Source organism: Saccopteryx leptura, chromosome 3 (assembly GCF_036850995.1).
Source record: "Saccopteryx leptura isolate mSacLep1 chromosome 3, mSacLep1_pri_phased_curated, whole genome shotgun sequence".
NCBI classification, from domain to species: Eukaryota; Metazoa; Chordata; class Mammalia; order Chiroptera; family Emballonuridae; genus Saccopteryx; species Saccopteryx leptura.
In genome coordinates this window covers 109,467,765-109,489,728 of record NC_089505.1, presented here as the reverse complement: position 1 = coordinate 109,489,728, position 21,964 = coordinate 109,467,765, and positions in this window count along the sequence as shown.

The window sequence follows — 21,964 nt, the reverse complement described above, 5'->3', positions numbered from 1 at the left end:
GATTTTTAAAAAAAAATAATTTTCTCCATTTAAATAGTTGTTTTGCTGGAGAGAGAGTCTGCAGGTTCCTTCTACACCTTTCAGGAAGTCCTGCACTTCCATGTAATTTTTTTTTCTTCCATATAATTTTTTAAAAGAATATATAGGATGAAGTTGAGCCTGGTTAAATGGAACACCACCCAGAAATTCTTGATGGTTGAGGTTGCCATGAGCAGAAACAAGGAAATACAAGGCACAATCTTTGGCCCCACCAGATTATAAAGAAGAGCTGGCTGCTGGGTGGCCACACGTTTGCCTTTCATCAATCTTACTACTCTGCAACTGAAAATTATGACAGCAATAAAAGGCGATTGCATTTGTGTGAGGCCTAACCCACCCCCATGCTTTGGATTGTTTATAAACCCTGTGGACAAATGCCAAGGCAGGAGGCTGATTAGCAAGAGGCTATAGCTTATTTTTAAAAATCTAATGATGGAGTTGAAGATGAAACTTGGTAGCAATAGAGAAGTGCCATTCTTAAACTGGGTGTCTCGGACCTAGTTTGCGGTGGGCTGACGTAGGCCAGGGAAGTCTCCGATCCAGAGCCTAGACATGTTTACTGGGCAATGGTGTTCACTTGGTGGTGGAATGAATGATTGGCAGTTCAAGGGCGTCCCACCATCCAGGCAAGGGATATGCCAGGACGGGATGATGCTGGAGTAGTTTTGGCAGGTGGTCAACTCCAAGAAGATCTGGCTGCAGAACACTCCCCTCACCCCTCACAGCCCTGGGATAATGGATGCTGAAGCATGAGACGCATCCCCAGTGTTCATGGGGCTTGAGGCTAGAATGGGGCTGAGTACCCAGGCTGACAAGGATGAATCAATAACAGCAGGCTATGGGCTTCTTAAATTCTTCTATGTACCAGGTGATTGGTCCCTGTGCTTGGGTGTGGCTAAATCTGTGGTGGGAGCTGATTGCCTGTACCTGTGGACACTAGAGACTCTTGAGGTCAAATCATTGTGTAGAAGAATACAGCTCTCCTTACTGGGCCACTCAGGTAATAATAATACAGTACTAATTTTGACAGCAAGAGCAAACTCTCTTATATCACTTATAATGTTCCAGGCTCTCTTCTAAACATGCAGTTAACCTTTAGGGCAACCTTGCGAAGTAAGTGCTATTACCCTCACTTAAGAGATGGGAAAGCTAGAGGCATAGAACTTCTAAGTAACTGAACCTACATCGAACAAATAGCACATACCGGAGCCAGGGTTCAAACCTAGGCTTCAGGCTCCATGGTCCATGTTTTCCCGCTGCAATCGCCCATATCTCTAAACCTTTCCCTCAGCCTAAGCAGGAAGAACAATAGACACCTCATCATATTGCAGAAAAGATTAAGTATCTGTGGGAGTTCTTGTAAGCCAGAAATTATGGTCCCTATGTTCATTATTGTTCGTGATTGCTTCAATCCCCAGGCTGCCCTCAAATACAACTCCTCTGGCTGCTTCTTTTAATAATTGAAAATGAGCTGGAGATGAAGGCATTCCCTCTGCAGTCATGTTTTATTGCTTAAGCTGGGGAGGGCACACAGGTATCCATGGCATTATTCTTTATACATTTTTGTCTACCTTGAATATTTCACAATAGGCTAAAAACATAAAATGAGTGTGTGTCTGGGTGGGGTGAGGGGAGTGAACATCAGAATAAGTAACTCTGGAGTGCTCTTAAAATGAACTTGGTTGACTTGAAAATATGGCTGTTGGACCATTCTAGCTTTTTAAACACCATCTGGACACATCCGGAAAGAGAGCAAGGAAATTTCTCCGTTGGGAAAAAGAGGCCCGGAGGGGAGGATAGAAGTGCAGGTGGAAATGACCAGGAGATCCATGTGCTAGGAGAGCAGGGGGGAGCGGGGGAAGGGCAGGGGGTGACCCGGGAAGGGCAGGGGGAAGCGGGGGAAGGGCAGGGGGGAGCGGGGGAAGGGCAGGGGGTGACCTGGCAAGGGCAGCCAAGCGGCCCAGGGCGAGGATGAAAGTCCACGGTGACTGTCCAGGGAGCAGCTTCAGAATTTGTCAATAATTAATGTGCTGCCACTTTCTCCAGATTTGAGACATTTTTGCCTACAACATACTGTGAACAAAAAAGGGGTCACATATTAAACCTGACAACCCAGGGGAGGCCCGCGTGGCAGCCTTACAAACTCAGAGACCAAAAGTAACCACATAAGATGGCCCAAAATGAAAACTTTTTAACTCAAAGCGAGTCATGGAAGGTAGTCATGTCCTCGGTTGGTGTCTTCCTTGACAAAGGTCAAGCTTGACCTTACTTGAGCCTGTCTACTGTCATTTTGCATCTGAGTCAGTGTACCTGGAATGTCAGAGTAATCCCCTCTTCTCCAGACCCCTCAGGGCACGATCGCCCACCAGAGACCACAGAACCCCTCTTTACTTCCTCGTCCTCCTGCATCCCATCCCTATGTGCTGTCAATGTTCATTGTTAACTGTGCTACACCCACCGACGTGGAAGAACGCTGTCTGTTTTACTGTTTATCCAATCCCAGAGACCTCCCGCTTTGCTTCCTTCCGCCTCCCTAATTTATCATCAATGGATTTCACAGAACCCCTTTACGTCTTCCCCTTTGATTCTGATATACAAAATACGTGGTGAAACTACCATTTTCCGAGCATTTTTGTCAATGTGTTGAGAGTCTGTCTCCCGGCAACTGTTGTCAGTTTGGCTGAAATAAATGCATAAAAATTGTCTACAGGTTTGGAGGTTTCTTATGCTCACAATACCTATTCAATTGGTTTTAGTAAAGGATAGGCACTGAGGAAAAATTGGGACCAAGGATAAAAGAGGAGCTAAACACAAGAACAGCCAAGTTTGACTTAGTGTGATATTGTGATTTATAAGAAGAAATATGTATTTGGTCTTTGTCCCTATTTCTGAGTCAGAGCTCCCCAAACCCTTGGACTTTCCTAAGTGAGAAGAGCTACAAAGGCACCATGTGGGATGTTAATGAGGTGACTTTTGGAAAGCCCTTAAAGATGGGGGGCTGGTCGCCAGGACAACCAACCGGGTGGCCAGAAGGTTGAACCTTTTAGTCCCACCACCTTGATCTCCGGAGAGGGGAGAGGGAAGAGGGTTGGGCGTTCAATGAATCTTGAAAGGCCAATGACTTAATCAATCCTACCTGTGTAATGAAGCCTCCATAGAAACCTAGAGGGTGGGATTCGGTGCAGATGTTGATGTGGGTAGAGCGAGGTGCCCAGAGAGGGCAGAGACGCCCCACGCCCCTTCCCATGCATCGTGTCCCGTGCATCCCTTCCATCTGGCTGTGCCTGAGTTATATCCTTTTATAATAAGCCGGCAACCTAGTAAGTTCAATGTTTCTGAGTTCTGTGAGCTGCTTTAGCAAACTAATTAGACCCAAGAAGGGGGTTATTGGAACCTCTGATAGGTTGGTCAGGAGCATGGCTGACAACCTGGACTTTTCTATTGTCGTCTAAAGTGCAGGGAAGGGCATTTTTGTAGAACTGAGACATTCCCCTTTGTGATCTGACGCTATCACCAGGTAGACCGTGTCAGAATTTGAGTTGAATTGTAAGACACCTGCCTGATGTCTGAGAATCGCTTGGTGGTGTGAGGAAACCCCGCACATTGGAACCAGGGGGTGGGGCAGAGCTGCACTTAGCTTCCTGGAAGTCCAGGCAAGACGCCAAATATGGAAGTTAAAAAGCTCAGATAATCAGAAAGGAGGCCAGTTCCTCCAGAGAAGTATCTTTTTCCTCTGCTAGTGCCGGCCTTTGATACCTTAGAAAACTTGAAAGTAGAGATAGTCTACTTTAAGTTGCCTTTAAAGATGAGACAAAAGTTTTACAGTGAATATTTATAAAAGAGCTTTGTTAGGCTGCATCTGGAAAAATGAAGACAAAAATTTTAAAATAGTTTATTTTATTGTACACTTACCAAAACTGAATTTGCACATGCAGCTAATCCATTTACTCTTCGACTGAACAGAGTGTAACAAGGGCTGCCTTTACTGGTGGAATTTCCCGATCAAAAGTATATAATAAAATGAAATAACATTCTCAAATTCATGTTTGAGTTTTGCAGCATGATCATAAAAAGGGTTATTTATTTATTTTTTTTTTGCAAAAACTCTCTGAGCACTCTATCAATTTTCTTGAGAGCCTCTCTTATTCCCTTGATATTTAAACCAATCTCTTTCAAAGTCTTTCTGGTGTCTGTTGTCCTTGCTGTTTTCTCCTCTTCAGCTGTTAACTGCTCTAAGGCTCCCCAATCCGCATTTGTCAAAGCCATTGCACAAGATGCCAGCAGTTCCTCAACTTCAAGCTCACAGACTATGGGAATCTCACCCTATTTCTCCGCAATATTTGCAATTATACTTTGTAATCAGTTTGCATTGTATTTCCAGTGTATTGATCACCTGTCAACCAGGGGGAGGTTGAGCAACAAAGATGTTAGTGGAATAGGAAGGAATAGACCCTGGTGTGAAGGTAGGTGGAATAGGAAAGGGGAGGAACTAATTCTGTAAGCAGAGACATGTGCTCTCCTAGGTAAACTCATAACTGTAGGAGCTCAGATACTGAATACTTGAATAAAGGCAGGCCCTGTACTAAACTCTTAAAGTGTTTCTCACATGGCCCCTTACAAAGAGAACCAAAAAGTTAATGAAGCAATAAACAAAACACTTAATAGCAAAACCGGTGGCATATTTTACGTGGCTCTTCCTTGTTACCGTCTCCATTAGAAGCCAGGGCACATAGGAACACAGCTCAGTGGGGGTGGTTCTGTGAGGGGCTGAGCTGATTTGAGCCAACATGTAGTTTGCCTGCATTAGTTACCTATTGCTGTGTAACAAGTGACCCCAAATTTACTGGCTTAAAACAACACACATTTTTATCTCATAGTTTCCATGGGTCAGAAATCCAGAGCAGCTTAACAGTGGGTCAGCCAGGGCTGCAGTCCTCGGAAGATTGCCTGGGTCTGGAGAATCTGTTTCTGAGCTTACTCGTGTCTGTTATTAGGAAGCTTCAGATTATTGTTAGGTGGGTCTTACCCTAGGCTTTCCCATGACATGCCTTCCTCCAGAGCAGATGATTCAAGAAGGAGAGGAATTGACAAAGACAGAAGCCACATAACCTGACCTTGGAAGTGGTATCCCATCATTTCTATAGTACTTGATCGTATTTGATCTCCCTGGTACAATATGGGAGGTGACTATATTATAATGGGGTGAGTACCAGGAGGTGGTGGTCATCAGAGACAATCTGGGAGACAGGCTCCCACACTGCTTGTTGCTCGATTGGTTATGAGAGAAATTAGCAAAGGGCTGGGGTTTAGAGGGGAGGGGAGGGAGGGAAGAGACAGAAGCACTTATGAAGTAAGGGGTGTGGACACTGTGCAGGGCTGACTCATACCGTTATGCGGGTTTTGCACTGTACTGCTTTGGAACCACTCAGAGCCTTGAGTGAAGGTGAGCACAGCCTCTTCTCTGTAGAAGTTTGACATGAAAGGGGCCTCATCAGAGTGACCTCTTCATCATGCAGAAATGGCCCAGATGTCTCTGGAAGCTAGGTTTGTGGAAGCCCATCTTCTGTGTGGATCAGGTGGGAGGTGACTGCTCAGTGAGGGCAGTCTCACTAGCATCTGTGAGCTCTTGGCTCTGGTGTGACACAACCTTCTTCTACTAAAGGAACCAAGTGCAGGTGGGAGTTAGGTGGGTGTCACAGAAGATCCTGGCTTCATCCGGGAATGGTGACATGACTCACTAAGCAGGAACAGCTGTGAGACACAACTGCTTTTTTTCTTCTTCTTAGCATCAGCAAACCATTTATACTTTTGTCATAAACAAGGGTTGATAGGGACACAGTGACTCTGCAAGGAGCCCCACAGCTTCATAGATGGAAGTCAGAAAATATCAAGTGCTATTTCTGGAATCACCAGTGATTTTCTGTGTTGCCGTGTGTTATGAGCTGAATTGTGTCCCCCCAAAGTTCACGTATTGAATTCCTAATCCCCAGTAACTAAGAATGTGACTGTATTTGAAGATAGGGTCTTTAAAAAGGTAATTAAGTAAAAATGAGGTCATTAGGGTGGGCCCTAATGCAATATAGACTGGTGTCCTTATAAGAAGAGGCGATTAAGACACAGACATGTACAGAGGGACTACCATGTAAGAACACGAGAGAGGCGGCCATCTGCAAGCCAGCCAACCTTGCTAAAACCTTGATCTCAGACTTGTAGCCTCCAGAACCGTGAGGAAATAGATTTGTGTTGTTGAAGCCTCCGGTCTGTGGTGCTTGGTTATGGCAGCAGCCCTAGAAGATACATGTGCCCCAGACAAGTCTTTCTCCTCCTTATGTTCTGGTCTTGCAACGCTTAACATGGTGGTGGTTCCTCGTCTTTGGTGCGTGCACATGCTGCATGCTGCATGTACACATGCTGCTGACCTGTGTGGCACTTCTGAGCAAATTAAGAGAAGATGCCCTTTTTCCTAGGCAGACACAGTCCTGTATTGGGGTGCTTGACTTGGTGAGGGGATCATGGGTGAGATTCCGGTGTCCACTCATCCGTAGGTGAAATGCCCTTGTGCTGGACACATTCTGCACTTTTGCATGGTGACTTTGTCCACACAGGAAGCTCTGGACCCTAAGCACATGGGGTGGGATACCAGCTCTGTCCAAGGAAGCCAACCATGCTGCTCTTCTCCAGGGTGAAGGCTGAGATGACATCCTTTCTTCTCATTGCCCTTTCTTAGAGCAAACTCAATGGAAAATTTCTGCAAATGATGCATTAAACTTTTAAATTTACAAGGTACTTTGCAAGTCTACTGTGCCTTAATAACATAACATGCCAAAAGGTTGAAGAGAGCTCCTTTAAAACATTTTATGAATTCATGGCTCTGTCCTCACTGCCTCATTCTCATTCTCAACCACAGAAACTTACAAACCCGGAAATGTAGATATTCACATATAGAAAGATGCCACCTGGCTCTCTCTATAAGTACATTTTAATATCACTTTGAAGAAATTTGTAGACCTCTAATAGGCACTTGGACAGGCATGAACAGAACAGGAACTATATATAGGCCAGGTGCAGAGTGTCACCAGGGCAGACAGCCCCGGGCACCTAGCAACATGCAAAATTGCAAGCCCTTGCATGATCACTCCCTTAAGTATTAACCCCTGGAGATGACATCTAGGCCTCAGCGTGTTTCAGTTCTAGGCCCAGAGCAGCAGCAAAATTAGACAGAGTGATGCCATGGCTGACATCAGAACCAGCTGCATTGACTGATGATCCTTCAGTGCCAACCATGACCCTGAGTGGGCACACCGGGAAAGCTGATGGAGGTTCCATTGGGATTCTCTCCTAAGGCGTCCAGACAAAAGCCCTCAGGATGGAGGACCCTACAGAGACTCTCTCTATGGAGCAGTCCCTGCCTTTCTCCACCCTTTTCTTTCCCCAGGATAGGCTCTCTTTCTCTTTTTTTCCAGAGCATACCTGTCTTTTCTCCCTCTTTCATCTCTCAAGGCGTGTGTGTGTGTTTCTCTCTCTCTCTCTCTCTCTCTTCTAAGCTCCAAGGGCTCTCATTTTGCTTCTGTAACTTGTTTCCTGCTCCCATATCTTCTAGGTTAACTTCTTCTACCTCTGTGACTTTATAAAAAATCTTTCTCTTATAGCTTGAGTCTTGCCTCTGAATTCTTTCTTAGTCAGAACTCAAGGACCAAGGTGGCTGGACCAAGGTCTAACACCTGGTACCATTTTTTTGCTGCTAACAGATCTGGCTACTTTGTCAAAATGAATAAATCTTTGGTTAGATGAAACTGGCTCTTCTTTAACAAATTTTCTCCATCTAAGTTCAAAGCTCAGGAGGTGCCATAATTCTATTTTCATTGTATGGCCCTTTCAAGGCAGCTCAGGATTGCTGGGGAAGCTCAGGACAGGGAGTCAAGCTGACCAAATTTGAGTGCGTCATGGAATTGACGCCTGGGGCAGTGTGCTAGGACCTGTCTGCAGTGTCTGCAGCTCTGTTCTTGGGGTGTACTCCGAGCCACAGGAGGCAGTCCTGTGAGTGGCAAGCCCTGGGAACAGCTCTCAACCAATCATTATTAGGGCTTTGTGTATAACCTCCCAGCTACTTTGGGGTATGTATGTGTGTAATTTTGAAGCGTGCATTTTACAGAATTTCCCAGCATTTTCTCATAGGATTATGCTACAGTCACTTCCTGTGGTAGTTAGCTTATTAATGCATACATTTTAGGTGTCTTCCTTTCCCTAGATTACTTCTCACTCCCTATAGTGTTTTTGGTGCCCCTCCAAGTAAAGGATTAATTCTTGAATCCTGTCTCAGGGTCTACCTCTAGGGGAACCTAAACTATATCGCCTTCCATATTATAAAAGACTCTGCATCAAACTTTGAATAGAGTAAGCTAATTGCTCAAAGAGTTTGGCCCGAGTGGTTCCTCCCAATGACTTGCTGTTTTGGGCACATGTAGGGTTCACAACCTCAAACACATCCACTGTGTTCTGTAACCACCCTTTGGGGTAGATATTTTTCCATTTATAAATTCTTGAGGTAGCTAGAGCAGTCAAGTTCAAGAAGTGAAGGGGGGGATGGCAAAGGCATTTGCAGCTATTACATTCTAGGTTCTTTATAACTTAAAAAAAGTCAATTTTGAGTTAACATAGGAGTTGCATAAATAAGATAAAATTCTGTTCTATTTCTCCCCTGGCGTTTATCTTGCAGAGCACAATGCAATAGATAGCTAAAGAAAGGTAGATACACATATATCATGCGTTGGTTCACATACATGTACATCCTAGCTCTGTCTGCTCAGAGGATCTGGAAGCAATGACACTGCAGTAACAATGAGCCCATGAGACACTCAGGTCTTAGTCTCTAAACACCACAGAGGAAGTAGTTGATTTTAGAGATGAGGCATGGAAAACACAAGATGAGCTTGGAACATATGGAGGCTTTATTGAAGGAAGACAGGAGCCAACCTGGTGGGGCTGCTAATGGCTAAACCTGGAGCAGTTTGAGCACCAAGAATAGGTCTTATATGGGATTTCAAACCAGAGAACAAAATATATAGATTAAATTTAAAAAATTTTTTACAACAACACTATAAAATGAATATAATTATTCCCAGTTTGTAAATTCTTGAGGATAACGGAGGAGTCAAGATTCAAATTCAAATTCAGGTTCACATAGTACCAAAGCTCCACGATATAACATGGCTCTCCCATCGCAGAAGGCAAACATAATCGTTCCTGCATTAAAACCCTTTAACTTCTACGGGCCTCTCATCGACCTTCTCATTGAGTCTCTGGTTTGCTCACTCTACTGGCTTAAATGTGACGTCACTTGGCACAAGCATTATAATAATCTCCCTTTACAAAGTCCGGAGATGCTCCCATGCTCCGGGTGTATTAGAGCAACTCTTCTACTCCGGTCCAGTCCGCATGTAAAAGTCTCAAGACCTAGCTGGGGAATTTTGGGGCATGGGAGGGAGTAAAAAATAAGCAGTAAAGAGGGCACGGGAGGGTAGAAATGTGACATCCCATTCTTAATCACCCCTCTGTGCTTCGATGCCTTCCTTGATAGCAAGGGATCCGAGTTCCTCATTTGTTCACATTTCCTGAGGGGAGGGGGTGGCGGAGGGAGCTGAGCGCACTGCTATAAAAATAATGAAGGTGATGAATGGCCCCAAAAAGCCAGAAAGGGAAGAAACGGCATTTCTTTGCTTCTTTCCCTGGGCTGTAGATAAATTGCATCTGTCGTGGCTGGGCCATGGAGCTTTCTCTGTGATGCTTGGGGTGGCTATCTGCCAGACCCTCCCTCCCCCTACAGCAAGGAGGCTGACCCCTCTGGCTAATTATAAAAAGATAAAAAGGAAGCAGGGGTCCATTCTGTTTAACAGCTAAACGCTCTGACTCTCCAGGGCCTGGAGACCCTCACCTCCACTTGGGGCTGGCTTCCCTCTTGAGAGCTGAGCCGATCTGCACGCACCCGGAGCATCTGTCCTTCCGGGAGCTCAGGGCTGGCTGTTCACACGGGCTGCATGCAGACGGGTCCAGGGATGAAGGAATGGATGAAATGACCTTTGGCAGGCTCCTTCCTGCCACAGGTTGATTCCACGATAAATATTAATTTTTTACAGCTTTATTGCGGTATAATTGATATGCAAAAACAGCATCTATTTAATGGATACAATTTGGTAAGTTAGGACATGTGCAGACACCTGTGATACTATCATCGTAATTAAGGTAATAAACACATCCATGACCTCCAAAAGTTTCCTTGTGTCCCTTTGTTTTTTGTATGAGTCAAGAACACAACATGAGATTTGCCCTCTTAACAATTTCTAAAGTGCACAGCACGGTAATATTAACCATAGGCACCGTGCTGTACAGTATCTAGCTAGAACTTACTCATCTTGTGTAACGAAAACTTCACACTCATCAAACAACTCCCCATTTCTCCCTCCTCATGTCCTATGGCAACCACCACATTATTTTCTGATTCTATAAATTTGACTATTTCGGATTTTTTTTGTACAAGTAGAATCATGCAGTGTTTATCCTTCTGTGATCAATTTATTCCACTCAGCATAATGTCTTCCAGGTCTATCTGTGTTGCCACAAATGATAGGATTTCCTTCTGTTTTTAAGGTTAAGTAATATTCTATTGTGTTTCTATAGCACATTTACCTTATTCATTCATCTGCGGGTGGACATTTGGGCTGTTTCCTCATCTTGGCTACTGTATATAATGCTGCAATGGGATGAAATTCCTGAGGGGACACACAGGTGGCCAACAGGCACATGATAAGGGGCTGGACGTCACCACTCATCAGGGAAATGCAAATAAAAAACCTCGATGAGCTAGCACCTCACACTTTTAGGGTGGCTATTATTTAACAAAGTGTAGTAAGTGTTTGCAGAGTTGTGGAGAAATTGGAACGCTCATGCACCGTTGGTGGGAATGCAAGATGGGGCGGCAGCTGTAGTAAACAGTATGGGGGTCCTTCAAAGAATTAAACACAGAACTACCATATGACCCAGAGATCCCACTTATAAGGATCTCAAAGGGATATGTTCATGACGGTTTTGAGTTCTGGCCCCAAATCAGTCTGTAAAGGGAAGCGGAGATGTCAAGTGATTCTGTTGGCCATTGTTTCAGTAAGACCAAAACCTCACTCTCAACTCTTCCCTCTCGCCCTCTCCCTGTGTCCAATAGGATCCATATCTTGATGCTTCTATCCCTCTAACATCTCCTGCTTGTGCCTTTCCTCTTCTCCCAGGGCCCCTGCCTTAGGGGAGCCTCCTCTTCCCAGCCCTAATGGGTACAGGGTTTCCTGGTAGTCCCTCTGCCTCCTTTCATCCCTCTAATCCATCCTCTGCCAGGCATCCCCAAACTATGGCCCATGGATCCCCAAATCCATCCCCGCGGGCCGCATGCGGCCCCCTGAGGACATTTATCCGCCCCCCCACCATACTTCTGGAAGGGGCACCTCTTTCATTGGTGGTCAGTGAGAGGAGCACTGTATATGGCGACCCTCCAATGGTCTGAGGGACAGTGAACTGACCCCCTGTGTAAAAGTTTGGGGACCTCTGCGACAGAAGCCAGAGTACGCACACACCTGGGTACATATCGCCTCCAATGAAAACCTTTCCACGGCCCCCCCGTCATAAAGATAAAATCCACACTCTATTGCATAGTACCCACTGTCTTGCAGGATGTGGCCGCTGCTTATCTCTCTAGCCTGGTCTCTCCCTGCTGCTGAGCAGTGAACCCTGAGAACATCAAACTTTCTTATGAGTCCTTAAATAAGGCTCGCTTTTTCCTGCCTTCAATAATGTGCTTGAACATGCTTTCATCCTTTCCCCTGAGTGATTCCTATTTGTCATCAGTGTCTCTGCTCCAGCATCACCTCCTCTGGGAAGCCCTCCTAAGGCTTGATGAAAAGGCCTTTTTCTGCCATTACATGGAAGCTTCCTTTCATTATCCATCTTGCAACCTCACCAGACTCCCTAGTAATGAGGCTCATACTACCCGCCAGGCATTGTTCAGGCACATGAGCTGACTACTTGAACCCTTACACCCATCCTCTGTTTGGCATCTTCACTTTACAGGTTATGAGGCTCAGAGCAGTTGAGTAAGTTTCCCAAGGTTACAAGCCTGCATGTGACAAAACCAGGCTTGAACCTAGCCCATGCTGGGCTGAGCACCTGTGGCTGTAATCAGAATTTTGAGAGTTGCACCTGAACTTAGAGGACTAAGGGGAGAGAAAGGCCAGTTATGTCCTCAGGACTGGCCACTTATTTTTATAAATAAAGTTTTATTGGGACACATTCATGCCCATCATTTACATATTATCTATGGCTGCCCTGGTTCCACATGGCAGAACTAAGTATGGCTGTGAGAGACCATACAGACTGCAAAGGCTAAAGTATTCACCATCTGGCTCTTTAGGGAAACGTTGGCAGACCCCCATTCAACAAGCCCACACAGCTAGTAAGTGGCGGAACTGGGTGGGGCTGAAAACCTTTCAGGCTTCAAAGCCTGTGTACCAATTTCCAAGGCATCTCCCCAGCAGCTAAGTGCTGGGATGGGTAACTCACAGTGACAACCTAAACCCGGAAGGAGGCAGTAAGGGCCCTAAGAGGAGCTCTGACAGCAGCATGGTTCCTTCCCTATTCCCCTCTCCCTGTTTTCTCCTCATTCGGTATCCCATGTCTCAGTGGGTGCTATTGGTCTACAGAGCGCATAGACCTCAGGAATCAGCAACCTAGTCTCTGAGTGTCTCCGTCCCCTTGTTAAGTTCCTCCTGGAACAACTAGTCAACTCCTCTTGCTGGGTGCCAGCTCCCTGCCTCTAGGCAGGTGCCAAGAATTAGAGGTCACATTTCCTCCAGCTGGCTTCCTCTCCCTGGGCCCCAAGCACTGCAGACTGGTTTCAGCGCTACAGATGGAGTCAGTTATAAAAGTGCATCAATAAATGGAATTGGGGACAGAGAAAATCCCCAGTGTGGAGACGGGCTGTGTGTGTGCGTGTGTGTGCGTGTGTGTGCGTGTGTGTGCGTGTGTGTGTCTAGAGGGGGTGCCGGAGGGTATGAGAGGGAGGAGTGAGTGCTTTGCAGAGAGGGAGAACGGGCGAGGTCCCCAGGAAGGGAGGGTGGTGTGAGGCTGTCAGCAGCAAGAAAGGTGATTTAAAATCAATTTCCTGGCCAAGAAGAATCACTCTTGCCAGGGTGAAATATAATGTGGAATAGGAGAGAAAGGCAAGCTTGGGCCCTGCCATGATGTGCCTCGGGCCCTCCTGCTTATGAAGCAAATCAATAACCTTCTCCATAAGGCAGCCAGGCCGGCTCGTCTATCGCAGCAGAGGCCGATGCTGGGCACAACCAGCGCTGGTCCCCAGACGAGGGCAGAGGGGCAGATTCAAGAGGGACAAGAAGTCCTTGAAGACTTCTCTGGTCCTAATTGTGAGGAGCTTTAGCGTTAACCAACTTGGGTACCAGACTCATTGTGAACCAACCTTTTGGTCTGCAGTTCTGATATTAGAATTCTTTTGGTTGAAAATGGCAGAAACCCAGTTAGAATTGGTGTCAGTTCCAAAGGGTCCTGTTGCCTCAGGTTACCAAATCTGAGGCCATGAAGGGGCAGAGTCAAGTGTCACGCACTTAAATGCTGCTAGGACGTGACTTCTGTTCCTCTAAAGTGTCAGCTGAATCCTCCCATGTGGGTGTTCTCCACCAGGTTGGGGGACCCTGACCATTGGCTTCTCCTAGACTCACAAGTCCCAGGTTTCATCACTAGAGAAGAAAATGTGCTATTTCCTGGGTTCTAATTTGAGAAATCCCAGGGAAAGGGCTCTGGCCCAGCACTGATTCATGGCTTCTTCCGGAATCAGGTCCCACTAAAACTAAATGGTTGCGTTTGGGGGAAGACTATGACACGTGGTTTCCAGAAGAAGATGGTGTGTGGACAAAGCAACCGTGACGTCTCGCCCGAACCCGGGGCCCACCAGAGTTCCAGCAACAAAGTCTTGCCCTTGGATCTTGAAAGTGCTGTCTCCAGTCCCTGCCTCTGCTTCTCCCCCTCCCCACCCCACCCCCAGTTTCTCCTGTTAGCCTTGCAGTCCAACGTCTGGTCCTTCAGTGTCATGGAAAACCTGCCTTGAAGATTATGTTGAGCTGGATTATTAGACGAAGTCCGTGACCTTGTCCCATTATCTAGGTCTCCCTGCAGGGTCTGTGTGGTTATTCACCGCCTGCAGCTTTGGGACATTCTCCCATCCTTCTTGTATGTGGGGCAGTGTGCTGTCTTGCTCTCCCCCTGCCTCTCCGAGTTCTCCTCAGTCCCTTCTCTGGCCCTTCTTCATTCGCCCGTCCCACAGTGATAGGGTTCCCCGCCCAGAGCTGCCCCCTCTTCATCTCAGCACTCTCCTTTGGTAAATTAGTCTCAGAGCTATGTTAATAGAAGCTTCGGGAAGAGAGAAAGGAAGATGGTATTTCTGCTCTGCGAACAGACCCCATCTATAGTAGTATTCTCGGGCAGTACATTTTTAAGGGAGCATAGCAAAATTAGTACACGTTCAAGGGTCATAGCCAGGATAGCAAGGGGACTCAGTACTGGGACATATGGGGAAAAACACAAGGACTGGAAATATTTAACCTGGACAGAAGAGACACTTCAGGGCTTGAGAGGGCTGCTTCTAGAGAGTGGTCCATTTCATTGTTTTAGCGGTGGGATGGTGGTGGGTCTCAGGGCAATGCCAGAAATGACAGGGTGGCCAGTTTCATTTCCATGCCCCCAGGGTTAGCCTAAGCTTCAGCATTGGGATTGGGACTGTGAGTATATGACTGGGCTGTTCTGTGTGATAGAAAACTTCCCTTCCTCAAAAAGAGCAAATGGAGCCTGGGCAACCATAATTCGGGGAAGCCCGACTCTCTGTATGTACAGGTCCTTTAAATTTCTAGATCGTGGCGGCTCTCTGACTCAGGGAGAAGATTGTGAAATACGCCTGGGTCCTTGAGCCACTGCACTCCCCGAGGTCATATGGGTTCATATGTTCATCCTGTGGCCCTGAGAGATGCCAGTGCTCAACCCCATCCTCCACCAAACCTCAGGGGCCTAGGTCTCTGTTTAGTCAATGGTTTTAATAGTGCTGATTCAGGACCTCCTACTGACCAGGCCGTGCTCTCCGTGCTAGAGACGACGAGGCTTCTTAACAACAACAACAACAATGCGTACATGGTGCCTGTTCGTGCTAGGGACGTTAAGGTGAGCAAGGTGCAGGAGGCTTCTGCCCTTATGGAGCTCATATTCTAGCCGAGGAGAGAGGCATTAGCAAGTAAAGATATTTTCATGATGACAAGTGCTACCGTGAGAATAAAACTGGGTGACAGGAGGGGTTGGAACGGGGGCCAGGAGGTGCAGTGGGGGGCTCTGAGGAAGGGTGTCCGGGGAAGGCGGCCCTTGCCTGGAGAGGTCTCTGCCTCTCCAGCCCCCACTCCCAGACTGACAGGCTGCTCCTCCTACCTCCACACCTGCTTTCGGAAGGAACCAGACTCCCATTGAAGCCAATAACTAGGAAATTAATTGAAAAAGTCTATATACACAGAAAACACTTAAAGACGTAATATCCAAAGAGATGATGGTTTTTATTTGACTTTTTTTTTTTTTTTTTTTTTTGTACTGGAAGGTTTACCTAAGTCTATGTATATTGGTTGGAGGGGTGAGGCTGTGCAAATTACTGCAAGCTCATCCTAATTCTTCCCAATTTGTCACCTTTCCCACTCACCTATGTGAGGGCCCTTCTGAGCCCGGGGGACCCTGTGGGGAGGAGAGTCGTGCACAGTGCAATGGGTGCAGAGGGGACGTGGGAGACGGCACCCAGAGAATTTCTGGCATTGGCCGTAAACATATAAAATTCGAGTTTATGGACTTCGTGTCTTTAGCCTGCAGTTCCTTTGCTGTGGAGCTTACATTTTTATTTGCAGGAATAAAAGCCAGTGACGGCTGACGTGGCCCTCTGGAGTTGGAGGCGATAGCCATCGTGGGCAATGCAGCCTGGAAAATCATCATAATAATGAGCAGCAAAAGTGCAGTGGGCTCTTTGAAGGTGGCTGGTGAATGGCTATAGACTCCGTAACAGCTGCCCACCCTCCTCACCACCACCACCACCACCGACATACACACCCAGCCTTCCCGTGGTCCTGCCAGAATCCCAGTGAAAAGCGCTCCGGACGGAGAGACAGCTACAAAGGAAGGACGCTGAGAGGCATGTCTCAGGGGTCCTGCAACTAGATAGAAGGCTAAAGGAGCTGCTGGAATGAGCAGGTTGACCTGAAACAGGAGAAAGAGAGATGAGACCCTGGGCCTCAGTTTCCCCATCCATACAATGGGATGAGTGCGCTGGCCTCGAAGTTCTCTGGGCAGCTTGTGTGAGAGAGCATAGCTAAAGCATCCAGCACCGAGCCTGGCACTCAGGAGACCCTCGATAGACAAGAGGGCAGCATCTTTCCTTCCACCCTGAGGCTGAACGTAGAACCAGTGATGTTTTGTTAAGAGAGAGAGGAAGAACAACCCAAGGGGAAGCATGAGGGTCAGATCTTGCCCCCTGAACTGTCCACTGGAAAGGATTTGAAGGTTGTCACTGAAGGCTGGTGGGAGCCCTCTCATCCCATCTCCAGCTCCTCCACTTCCAACCGACCTGCTCTCCCAACCCGACGCTCTCTGCTCCCTTGTTCCTGGGCTTTCACTGCCCGCGTCCGCCTCTCCATGCCCCGTCTTTCTCCGGTGTTCCGCAGCCTCTGCCCGCTGTGCGTGGGCTTGTTCAGTATCACGTGCTCAGATGCACCATTTCTTTCATCCAAGGGAAGGGGACCTAACAATTTTTGGACTCATACCATGTGCCAGATACCGTGTAAGTCATATTATGTCATTATTTTTTTTCTAATTCATAAAACAACCCTGGGAGATAGGCATCGAGTGCTCGCCATCTTATTATGGAGGAGCAAGTGGAGGTCCTGGAAGGTTGAGTGATTCTGCTGTGGACAAATGAGTGTGGAGTCAAAATCCGGGTTGGCCAGACCCAGTAGCTCAGGCTCTTTTTATGGCACTAGGTTGTCGCCAAAAGAGGTGAAGAGACCTGAGCTCCAAAGAGCCTTCAGTTAATAGGCTGATCTGAGCCTGTTTGTCCTGAAAGGACTCTAGGCACCCTTCCCACCCAGTGCCCAGACTCTGGGAACCTCTAGATGGGAAGGCACAGTAAAGAGCATTTAGTTGAATCTGCCTTTCTACCGCCTCTGTGACCAAGGGCCGTTCAGCCTCTCTTGAACACTGGCAGACAGGGACCTCACTCCTCCCAGCGGCAGCATCTTGCGGTACAGTGGTACCCAAGCAGTGGTACCCACGACAGCAGCTTCAGCATCATCTGAAAACTTGCTGGAAGTGCAAATTCTCAGGCTCTACCAGAATCAGAACCAGAAACTCTGGGGGCAGGCCCAGCAATCTCTGCTTTCAAAGTCTTCTTTCTGGGTGATTCTTACGCTGCACAAGGGTAAAACCCACTGGTTTAGTGGGAAGAAACAGGCTTTGGGGTCAGGGAGACCTGGGCTCATTGTCCTGGTACCTCCCAGTCATGTGACTTTGGGCAAAGAGGCTGAGAGGACTTTATAATAGTTACTGAGCATTGTAGTAGACTGAATGAATAATGCCCCCTTCTCTTCCCAAAGATGTCCATGTCTTACTCTCCAGAACATGTGAATATGTTACCGTATACAGCAGAAGGGACTTTGCAGGTGTGATTAAGTTAAAGATCGTAACATGCAGAAATTATCCGGGTGGGTCCAATTTAATTACGAAGGTCCTCATCAGGAGAAGGCAGGAGGTGAAGAGAGAGGAGGTGACGTGAGGACCAGAGCAGAGGTTGGAGTGATGAGGCACAGAACGCAAGTAGCCTCTGGCGCTAGATGAGGAAAGGAGGGGACTCTCCCCTGCAGCCTCCAGAGGAACCTGCCTTGCTGGCACCTTGACCTTCACCCTGTCACACCCGTGTCATACCTCAGAGCTTCAGGACCGCGAGACCACAAACATCTCCCTTTAAGCCACTAAGTGCGATCATTCATTACAGCAGCAATCGGAAACCAACGCCAGAATGTGCTGGGTGCCAGGCTCTGTTCTAAGTGCCTTATCTGTAGAAATGATAACGTGAGTTACCTCTTATTACCATTCACTCATTTAATCTTCACAACAATCCTATCTTTTGAGCTCTGTAGGCAAGCCCTTTCCACAAACGAGAAAATGAAGGCGCAGATAGGTTAAGCCACTCGCCTGAGGTCACACAGCTAGCAAGTAGCAGAGCCTGGCTTTGATGTCTGGCTGTAAGCTTTGTTTCACATGCTCACATTCACTCTTCATCCTCCTGGGACTGCTTTGTCTCCTTTCGCCTGTCTGCCCCTTCTCTATTCTCTGCAAAGCCTCAATGCTTCCTTGTGGCTGTTTTCTTCCATCAGCAAAGCTCTGCTTGTTTCTGAGGCAAACTTGTCCAAGTCAAAGCCTTGACCTCCTCTGAGCAGCTCCGTGCTCCTTACTAATCATCTCCTCTCCAACAGAAACCTTAGCTTTGGGGCGTTTCCCAGAGGCTGGGCTCAGTTCCCAGAGGTCCTGACTGTGCTTGTCTTTCTCGTAGTAGAAGAAACTCCAGCTCCGCTATGCTGCCGGGCCTCTGAGTGGGCGAGCATGGAGGTCAGCCTCCAAAGAGCCGTCTGGAAGCTACATCCGAGTGGAATATGCCTTTCCTGGCCAGGCACAAGGGCTCTCCCTGACGTTCCCTTCTATCCCACAGTGAGAACTACGTTCTGGCTCTTGTTGCAATGTATACACGTATGTGGGCTGCATTTAATTCATGCCAGAATCAGACACACGGGCAGAATTTTTGTAGTAAGCATATGGCTGGGAACCCTCAGATAACATGCTCAGTGGGAACACATTTTGAACCAAGATCTCAAGTGAAAACACAAGTCAGCAAAGAAATGAAGGCTGGGAAATGCTCAGAAAAGCCCTTCACCTTCAAAGGCGGAGCTCCCAGTGTTTCTGTGTGTGGAAGTGTGTGCATGTTAGAATATATCTGAGTGTGTGGCCACATGTGAATTGTGTCTCGCAAGGTACGGGAAGCTTGAGGGTTATGGTGAACCTGTGAGTGGGTACATGGTTTCAGAGTGTGAGTGCATGCTTGGCTGTGTCTGAGTGTGTGTATATGAATGTGTGCTGAGTATGTTTTCATGAATGCATGAAATGCAGGTGAGCATGTATCCTGTGTGAACAGTGAGCTAGACTGAAGCACTCTAGAGTGTGTGCACCTGGGAGTGAGAGCACCTGTGTGAATGATCAGAGGGTTTATGTAACATGGTGTGCCTGAATGTGAGCTCCCGTGTGTGTGTGAGTGAGCGTGTGTATTCTGCATCTCAGGACTTCTGCAGCTCAGCAAATGCTCCTGGATAAGCAGGCTCAAGGTTGCCGCTTTGGCTCCTGTTTGCAGAGCTTGGTGTTTTATGACCGAGCCTCCCGGGCACAGTTTCGATGTCGCCCAAACAATGAGGCCGCTCAGCAAAGGGTCCTGACAGATGGGCCACAAGCTTTTTGTATCCCAGCACCGTGGTTATGCAGCTGAGTTAAGACCCTTCCCTTGGCCAGAGTGCTCTTAGAAGCCACCCCCCCAACCCCTCGCCAAGGGGAGCTGCAGCCTGGGAAGCTGCTGGGCACACCAGGTTCCCAAAGGCTGCCCATCTCAGCTGGTACCTCCCAGCAAGCAAGGACACGTGGTCTCTATAAAGTCCCTCTGGGTTTGGTCACTGGAGGCTGGACCTGGGGTTCTGCCCCTACATTACCGCTGTCTGGTTCTGCAACTAAGATGATTTAGCATGTTGCAAACAGGCTGGACACAGTGCAAAGCTCACCTGTTTTCCCAATAGGGGCATGTTCTTTGTTCTATAGATCTGATGCAGAATTGGAGGTTGAAGCTGAGAGTGTCTGAGAGATCCCAAGCAGAGGATGTGGAGTGTAAGAAAGTGACAGGAAGGGCCAAGTGATACATGCCCGCGGAAGCAGTTAGCTAGGCAGTTTGAAACTGTGGTTTTAGTTTGTAAAGTGCTGTGACATACATCATCAAACTTTATCACAAGAGTCCTGGGAAGTAGTATGGTTGACATTTTATAGAATGCAAATTCTCTGCTTAGGAGGTTAAGTGACTCATCCAAGGTCACACGGCTATAAACTGCTAGCGTTGGATCTGAATTTGGGAGCAATAGAACTCTGCCTTTGCATTAAAATGTGTCGTCTGAGTAAGGTCCCAGCCCTAAGCAGCTTGTAAAAAGTCACAGTAACTTGTGGTGTCGCAATGTTCTCCCTCCACAGACATAGCCGTACTCAAGCCCTGGCCTTTCCCCTCTATAGTATCTTTTCCTTGAGAATTGCTTCTTAGTCAACGATACTTTTGACTCCAGTTGAGGGCAAATAAATCAAGACACAAAGTCAAGTCAGGAGCTATTGATGGAATGGCTGCTGTGAGGCTGCTCTGTGGCAGGTCTTGTGGGTGATAAAAGAGAAACAAAAACGTGGCCTGTGTTTATGATCTGTTGGAGGAGGCCAGCCTCAGACGCCTGTCACTTTCTTGCTAGGTGACAGTGGGTAAGTCATTTGCTCCTGTACTCACTCTCTGACAGGGCCATCTGTTACTCTGGCTCTCTTAGCGGCTCCCCTCCTACCTCTCATATCTGCACCCCAGATATGAGAGGTCTGCCCTCCCCATACCGCGGGCGCTTCCTATGGCAATTTATCTCTTCATACCCAGGATAGAGCCTGGCTGTGATTGGCTGAAGTAACCCAGGTAGAGCCAATGAGATGTGAGGAGGCTTGGCTGGAACTGTCAGAAGGGGCCACTTGATTTACGTTTGGCCAGAGTTGTGAGAGAATGGGGAGCTGGGGTTATGCAAGTGGTTTGCCTCCAGACAGAGCCTGAGAAAGGAACCAATGGATGGGGAGCACCAGCTTTGCGACCTCTGAAACCAGTTAGCCTGCACCTGAAGCTGGCCAACTCATTAGCGTGCAGACTAAGCTGCTGTAATAAATGGTGCCAACAAAATACATTGCTGTCTCAGGTAATAGCCGGGAGATGGTGGTCCAAGGACAACGGGAGGGCTCTGCCATCCGCAAATCAAGGCTTCTATCTCTGGGTCCAAGGCAGCTTCTCCAGTGTGCTTGTTTTCACCCTGATTGGAGAGAGAAAGGGAGCAGGAAAATGAAAAACACTTTTTAGAAAATCAGCTTTATTGTGGTATAATTGAAATTCAATAAAATTAACCTATTTTTAAGCATGCAGTCCTATAACCTTTAACAAAATATATTGTCACGTAACCATCACTACAATCAAGATATAAAACATTTCCATCCTTCAGAGTCAGCTCCATGCTCCATTCCCAAGTAACACCAGCCTATTCTCTGTAACTATGGTTTGGCATTTTCCAGAATTTCATATAAATGGAATCATGCGCTATGTATTCTTTTCGTCTAGCTTCTTTGACTTAACATAGTGTGCTTTCAAGATGCAGCCATATTGTTGTATCATTTATTGTTTGTCCCTCTTTATTGCTGACAAACAGTTTATTGTATAGACCTACTATAAGTTATTTTTCCATTTACCAGCTGATGACCATCTGGGTCACTTCCAGGTTCTGTTACACACAAAGCTGCAAGGAACACTTAAGTAGAATCCTTTGTGTGTATATTTATTTGCTTTGATTTTATTGGGTGAATACCTAGAACGGCTGTGCTTGGTCATTAGTTATGTCCACGTTTAAATTTTAGGATGCTGCCACACTGTTTTCTACCATGGCTGTACAGTTTTGTATTTCCATCATCACTACGTGAGCTTTCCCATTGCTCC